The sequence below is a fragment of the Dendrobates tinctorius genome, unplaced genomic scaffold, assembly GCF_039654945.1.
Source record: "Dendrobates tinctorius isolate UK_male_01 unplaced genomic scaffold, ASM3965494v1 ptg000024l, whole genome shotgun sequence".
Classification (NCBI taxonomy): Eukaryota; Metazoa; Chordata; class Amphibia; order Anura; family Dendrobatidae; genus Dendrobates; species Dendrobates tinctorius.
In genome coordinates, this window is record NW_027361692.1 from 6,883,460 (window position 1) to 6,889,825 (window position 6,366).

Genomic DNA, 6,366 nt, shown 5'->3' on the forward strand with positions numbered 1-6,366 from the left:
CATTTCTGCTTTTTTCAGTCAAGATGGGGTGCAGAGTGTACATTAATGAGAAAAAAATAACGTTTTGGAATTAACCAAATGGCTGCAATGAAACAAAGTGTGAAAAATGTAAAGGTGTCTGAATACTTTCCTCACCCACTATATATCTTTCCTGCCTCTTTGGAAGCATTAGATTTAACCAGAGTCCTACATCCTTTTATCCACCACTTTATTTTTGGATGTACAGCTAGTTTTTGCCTAAAAGATTCGTCATAGCTAAATCATGCCATACCCCTCTAGGATGATGTGTATGTGCTGAAAAAGACCGCTACATAAATTAGGAAATGTTCCCCCTAGAGCACCTGAATAAGTTGAAAAGACTTAAAGCCAGTTATTAAAGGATCTACAGATGCCATGTTTTTTCTCATCCCCATCCATTTTTTCTTCCTCTTTTTCAAATGCTTTCAGCTGCTTCCTTGATCCTGGCAATAAGGAAAATGACTCAATTTATTCATTATTTCCAGAGCAGAAATTTCACAGGTTAATGCCGCCTTCAAATGTGATTCTAGCACCCCAAGTCTCATTATTTCCTCTGGGATGCCAGAATCCAAGGCAAATGGTTTACTTAATTAACTAAGGCATTGCCATCAGAATTATTTAATACCTCGGTAAAATTGTGTTTAACCAAGGTCGTAATGTTTAATAAATGGTTTACTTAATTAACTAAAGCATTGCCATCAGAATTATTTAATACCTCGGTAAAATTGTGTTTATCCAAGGTCGTAATGTCTAATAAATGAGGGACAGAAAGAGGCATATTGAAAATCTCACCCCTTCCACTGAGCCCTGGGTCAGTGTCCATGTCTTCCGCATCGCCAGTGCTCAAGCCCACAGTAGGGGCGAATGCGGCCACCTGGGCGATGAGATCCACCTCTTCATTTGAATCTTGTGCTGGATTCAGCCAAGTCATTGCTGCTGAATCAGATGAGCCCACCAGCTGACAGGCTTTTGGAGTACCTGGGCCGCTTCTGCACTTGTTCGGCAGTGACAACTTGATGCATCACAGGAAGCTGCGCTTCTCAATGACATCAGTGGTCTTGCACTGGGCTTCAGGACTTGAGAGGACTTCCGGATCGGCGCTTCATTCTGACTGGCAGCAGCGGTGAGTACGCTACACAAGTCTTCTGCTTCTGCATTCTGTTGCCGCTTCTCTGGGGGAAATCAGCAAGTGGGAAGTGAAATGTAAAGCCAAAGTCAATGTTCTGTCTCCGCTTCTCTGGGGGAACTCCATTGTCACAGGGGGTCTCAAGACTAGGCAGCTTTTCAGCCATTCAGTGCCACTTTCTTCTTCAGCCCTGGGGGTAACCTGTTGCAGTAAGTTTTCCATGCTTTACTCTTTTGCACAGGTTTAAGTGAAGCTGATCCAAGGACTGCAATCTTTTTTATTTCTTTTTACAGGTATCCACTCAAATTCCTGGAAATAGACCACCAAGCACAACCAGCTAGAACCGGATTGAAACTGTTTGTGAAAATCACAGCTGACTGAGCGACTTTATGACCAGACAAGTTTATTTATAGTGAATATGAGAACACTATAATGACAACCAATGTACTTAGTCTTTAGAATAATTAGATACAGGTTCTGTGTTACCATGAGACCTGCATTCTACTCTGGCTTCAGGGGGCACTACAAGTAGTACTCAGGTTTTAAGTGGACTTGGCTGGATTAAATATCAGAACTTGCTTCTCTCTACAACTGGACATTCTTCCCAATGGAGACTGCAGGTGAGTGCATTTTGTGCTGTATTAAACATTATTATGCTATGCAAACTGTATTCAAAGCGTTATATCCCAAAATTAAGGCCTCATACCCATTGGCGATTAAAAAAACGGTCTGATTTCTGGACTGGAAAAAAGGGTGGAGTGTTATGCCAGTGTCATGCGATTTCTATGCGATTTTTTTTTTATTTTTCCATTCGTTTTTCATCCGTTTTTTTTCCCCAGCATCTCATTTTCTACAGTAATTTACAGGACCATTTACAGTGTTCTATACCACAGAATGGTGATGTATCCGTTAAAAACGGATGGAAAACGGATGGTCCGTTTTTGGTCCGTGTTTTTAATCGCACCCATTGAATTTTATTGGTGAAATCACTGCAAATCGCAGCATGCTGCGATTTTTTTTCTCAGACCAATTTTGGCTGAGAAAAAAAATCGCAAGTGAGATGTCACCCATTGACTAACATGGGTCAGAGTGCAATCCGATTAAAAATCGGATTGCAATCGTCCGAATTTATCGCCAGTGAGTATGAGCCCTAAGGGTGTGTGTACACGCTGAGGATTGTCCTGCGGATTTTTACGGGGTTTAACCTGCAGTTTGACACCTGCCATGGAGCAGGTGCCAAACCGCAGCGGAATCCGCACAAAGAATTGACATGCTGCTTTTTTGAAACTGCAACAAATCCGCGTGGAAAAATCCTCACTGTCTGCACTGCGGTTTTCATTGATTTTAATGGTACTGTACACCACAGCAAAAACTGCTGCGGATCCACAGGACCAAAACCGCTGCGGATCCACAACGTGTGCACACACTCTAAGTCTGGGTGCATTGGGTAGCATTGTGGCAGATGCAAAATAGCTGGCTACTGTTTGAGTTTATTTGTGGATGTGTAGGCCGATTTGTGTTCCATTGAAACTCTGGGTACAACTTCTTATATTTCTTTATTTTTCCTCACTTATATAGTGCCATTAATTCCACAGATCTTTACAGACATCAATGTCCCCAAAGAGGCTCATAATCTAAATTACCTATCAATATGTGTTTGGAGTATCAGAGGAAACCTAGAAGAAATACGACAGAACATTCAAGTTTCTTACAGATGTTGTTGTGCTTGGTGGGATTTGAACACTGCAAGGCAAGAGGGAAAACAACTGAGCCAGGTTATTTTTTGTTTTATTTATATAATGTATGTACCTTGGGCATAAATAATCGGTATGTGCGACTGCTACAGACAAGTTGTGTTTTTACATTAGCACAGGTGGATTACAATTGTGCAACATTAAAAAAAAAACACAAATTATGAATTATGCAAAAATATCTGGATAAGGGTGGTTTCACATTAGCGTTTCAGGGCACAGCGACGGCCTGCGCACGGCTGCCGCTAAGCCCCGCCCCTGCCGCGCCTCCTTCGGTAGCTCCGCCTACCGGCACATGATGCTGCATGCATCCCCTATCTTTATCAGTGGGGACGCAGGCTGTGCGCAGTATGCATTTGGTGGCGCATGCGTCCTTTTGACGGTGCGCCGACCAGCGCCAAACGCAACTTGTTGCAATTTGGTTGCGCTCGGCGCACCGTCAAAAGGACGCATGCGCCGCCAAACGCATACTGCACACGGCCTGCGTCCCAAGTGATAAAGATAGGGGACGCAGGACGCATACAGCGTCATGCGCCGGTAGGCGGAGCTACCGGAGGAGGTGCAGCAGGGGGCGGGGCTTAGCGGCGGCAGTGCGCAGACCGTCACTGCGCCCTGAAACGCTAATGTGAAACCACCCTAAGAAAAGCCACACTAACATTGAAGAACGAAAAAAGGATGAAACTAAGTAAAAATCACTTATAAGCTAAATCACAAAAGTTACTATAAGGCTATGGTCACACACTGCATTTTTTCTGCAGGTAAAACCTGCTCTCTTGGCAGCAAAGAAGCTTATTACAAAAAGCAGGTTTTTCTGTGTTTTTTTGCTGCATTTTATGCTGCATTTTCAGAAGAAGTAGAAGCATGAACAGCAGTCACCAATGCAAGACATATGTTAAACTATAAAACCATTTTTTGGAAAACAGGGCAATTTTATCAATTTTGATCAAATTATTTAGTGGAAAAAGATTTTTATGTATGAAAAAATAACTATTCTGAACAAAAAAGTTCACATCAGTTCATGAAGGAAATACACAATTACAAATGTAACAGCAGGGGAAGGTCAATTGGTCAGGAATAGTTTACCCAAGACATTGGCAGTGCATTGAGTTTGTAGGACACTGATTACTTTCACATTTTGGTTGGCCTTCAGTTGATCAGGTATTTCACACCTTGGTCAGCCAATATTTACTTTACACATATCAGTAATTTAATTAAACTGTACTTATCCTAATTATAGTGGTTTGAAAAAAACACTATATTGTAATCCGAACGCTGCTAACTTCTTCTTCTTCTTCTTCTTATTATTATTAAGTTGATTTCCGCAATTAATGCGGCCCGAACCGCTACACGCACAGACTCCGTTGAGGTGTCGTTTCGAAGCCAGTGTCCATGAGAGGTGTGCTAAGTATTTTTCGTGTCGATCGGATTTGTAGTTTTTGCGCAATTTGCGTTTGAAAATTTTTTTTTCCCGTCATTGGAATGCACTGTCTCCAATGCTTTTCAATGGGAAATGGCAAAACGTGCCCTGAGGCGATTGAAATGGCAGTTGAGCTCATTGATATGCGCAGGCAGACCCAGTTACTATGCCAACGCCTACGAACTTCACTTGAACCCTAGCACAGAGCCTCTGCCACATAATATCAGCTCTTAAAGCGAAACCCACAGCTCAAATGCAAATCTAGCTTCATCACATGACACATGCCCCTGAGAGAGAATGTGTGCGCCAAAGTGGATTTAAAAGAAGCCCAGTCAGCCAAACTAGCTCTTAAAGGGCCAACGCGCCAGAAGTGATTGTTAAAGGGCCAGCGCACCCAAATGAGTCTTAAAGGGCCGACACACCAAATCGGAGACTGAGCCACCCCGGCCTCCAAATCGGAGACTGAGCCACCCCGGCCTCCAAATCGGAGGCTGAGCCACCCCGGCCTCCAAATCGGAGGCTGAGCCACCCCGGCCTCCAAATCGGAGGCTGAGCCACCCCGGCCTCCAAATCGGAGGCTGAGCCACCCCGGCCTCCAAATCGGAGGCTGAGCCACCCCGGCCTCCAAATGGGAGGCTGAGCCACCCCGGCCTCCAAATGGGAGGCTGAGCCACCCCGGCCTCCAAATGGGAGGCTGAGCCACCCCGGCCTCCAAATGGGAGGCTGAGCCACCCCGGCCTCCAAATGGGAGGCTGAGCCACCCCGGCCTCCAAATGGGAGGCTGAGCCACCCCGGCCTCCAAATGGGAGGCTGAGCCACCCCGGCCTCCAAATGGGAGGCTGAGCCACCCCGGCCTCCAAATGGGAGGCTGAGCCACCCCGGCCTCCAAATGGGAGGCTGAGCCACCCCGGCCTCCAAATGGGAGGCTGACCCACCCCGGCCTCCAAATCGGAGGCTGAGCCACCCCGGCCTCCAAATCTTACCCAGAGTGGCCCCGCCCACCAAATCGGACAATGAGGGGCCCTGCCCACCAAATCGGACCCTGAGGGGCCCCAACCACAAAATCGGATCCTGAGGGGACCCAACCACAAAATTGGACCCAGAGTGGTCCCTCCCACCAAATTGGACCCAGAGGGGCCCCACCCACAAAATCAGACCCTGAGGGGCCCCGGCCACAAAATCGGACCCTGAGGGGCCCCACCTGCAAAATTGGACCCTGAGGGGTTCCGGCCGCAAAAATCGGATCCTGATTGGCCACGGGCACAAAATCGGACCCTTAGGGGCCCCAGCCACAAAATCGGACCTTGAGGGGCCCCACCCACCAAATCGGACCCTGAGGGGCCCCGGCCACCAAATCGGACCCTGAGTGGCCCCGGCCACCAAATCGGACCCTGAGTGGCCCCGGCCACAAAATCGGACCCTGAGAGGCCCCACCCAAAAAAATCGGACCCTGAGGGGCCCCACCCACAAAATCAGGCCCTTAGGGGCCCCACCCACAAAATCAGACCATGAGGCCAAAGTGGCCCCTGAGAGGCACCCACAGTTAAATCGTATCCTGAGTTGAAAGTCTTGCAGGGGCAGCAGGCAAGTCTCTCTTAAAGGGGCAGCCCGGGCACCATTTCAAACCACTATCTGTACTTCCTTCAGGAAATACACATCTAGTATTAATGTTGTAATCCGACCGCTGCTAACTCATTCTTATTATTCAGTTGATTTCCGCAATTAATGCGGCCCGAACCGCTACACGCACAGACTCCCTTGAGGTGTCGTTTCGAAGCCAGCGTCCACGAGAGGTGTGCTAAGTAATTTTCGTGTTGATTGGATTTGTAGTTTTTGCGCAATTTGCATTAGAAAATTTTTTTCCCGTCTTTTGAATGTATTGTCTCAATGCTTTTCCATGGGGAAATTTTGCCTTAGAGAAAATATGCCCTGAGGCGATTCAAATGGCAGTTTAGCTCATTGATATGCGCAGGCAGACCCAGTTACTATGCCAACGCCAAAGAACTTCACATGACCCCCTCAGGACACAGTTTCTGGCGATAATATCAGCTCTT

The 6,366-nt window shown here is 46.7% G+C and overlaps 1 long non-coding RNA gene across 2 annotated transcripts; it reads left to right on the top strand.

Annotated features, from left to right (window-relative positions):
• The first annotated feature begins 844 nt into the window (after nucleotides 1-844).
• On the top strand, nucleotides 845-2,955 carry LOC141084524 (uncharacterized). Of its 2 annotated transcripts, none has more exons than XR_012231018.1 (3): nucleotides 845-1,353; nucleotides 1,438-1,764; nucleotides 2,723-2,955. It is a non-coding gene; the product is annotated as an uncharacterized lncRNA (long non-coding RNA). The 2 variants fall into 2 exon arrangements; XR_012231019.1 differs by having other exon boundaries at nucleotides 2,740-2,955.
• The last annotated feature ends 3,411 nt before the right edge of the window (nucleotides 2,956-6,366 follow it).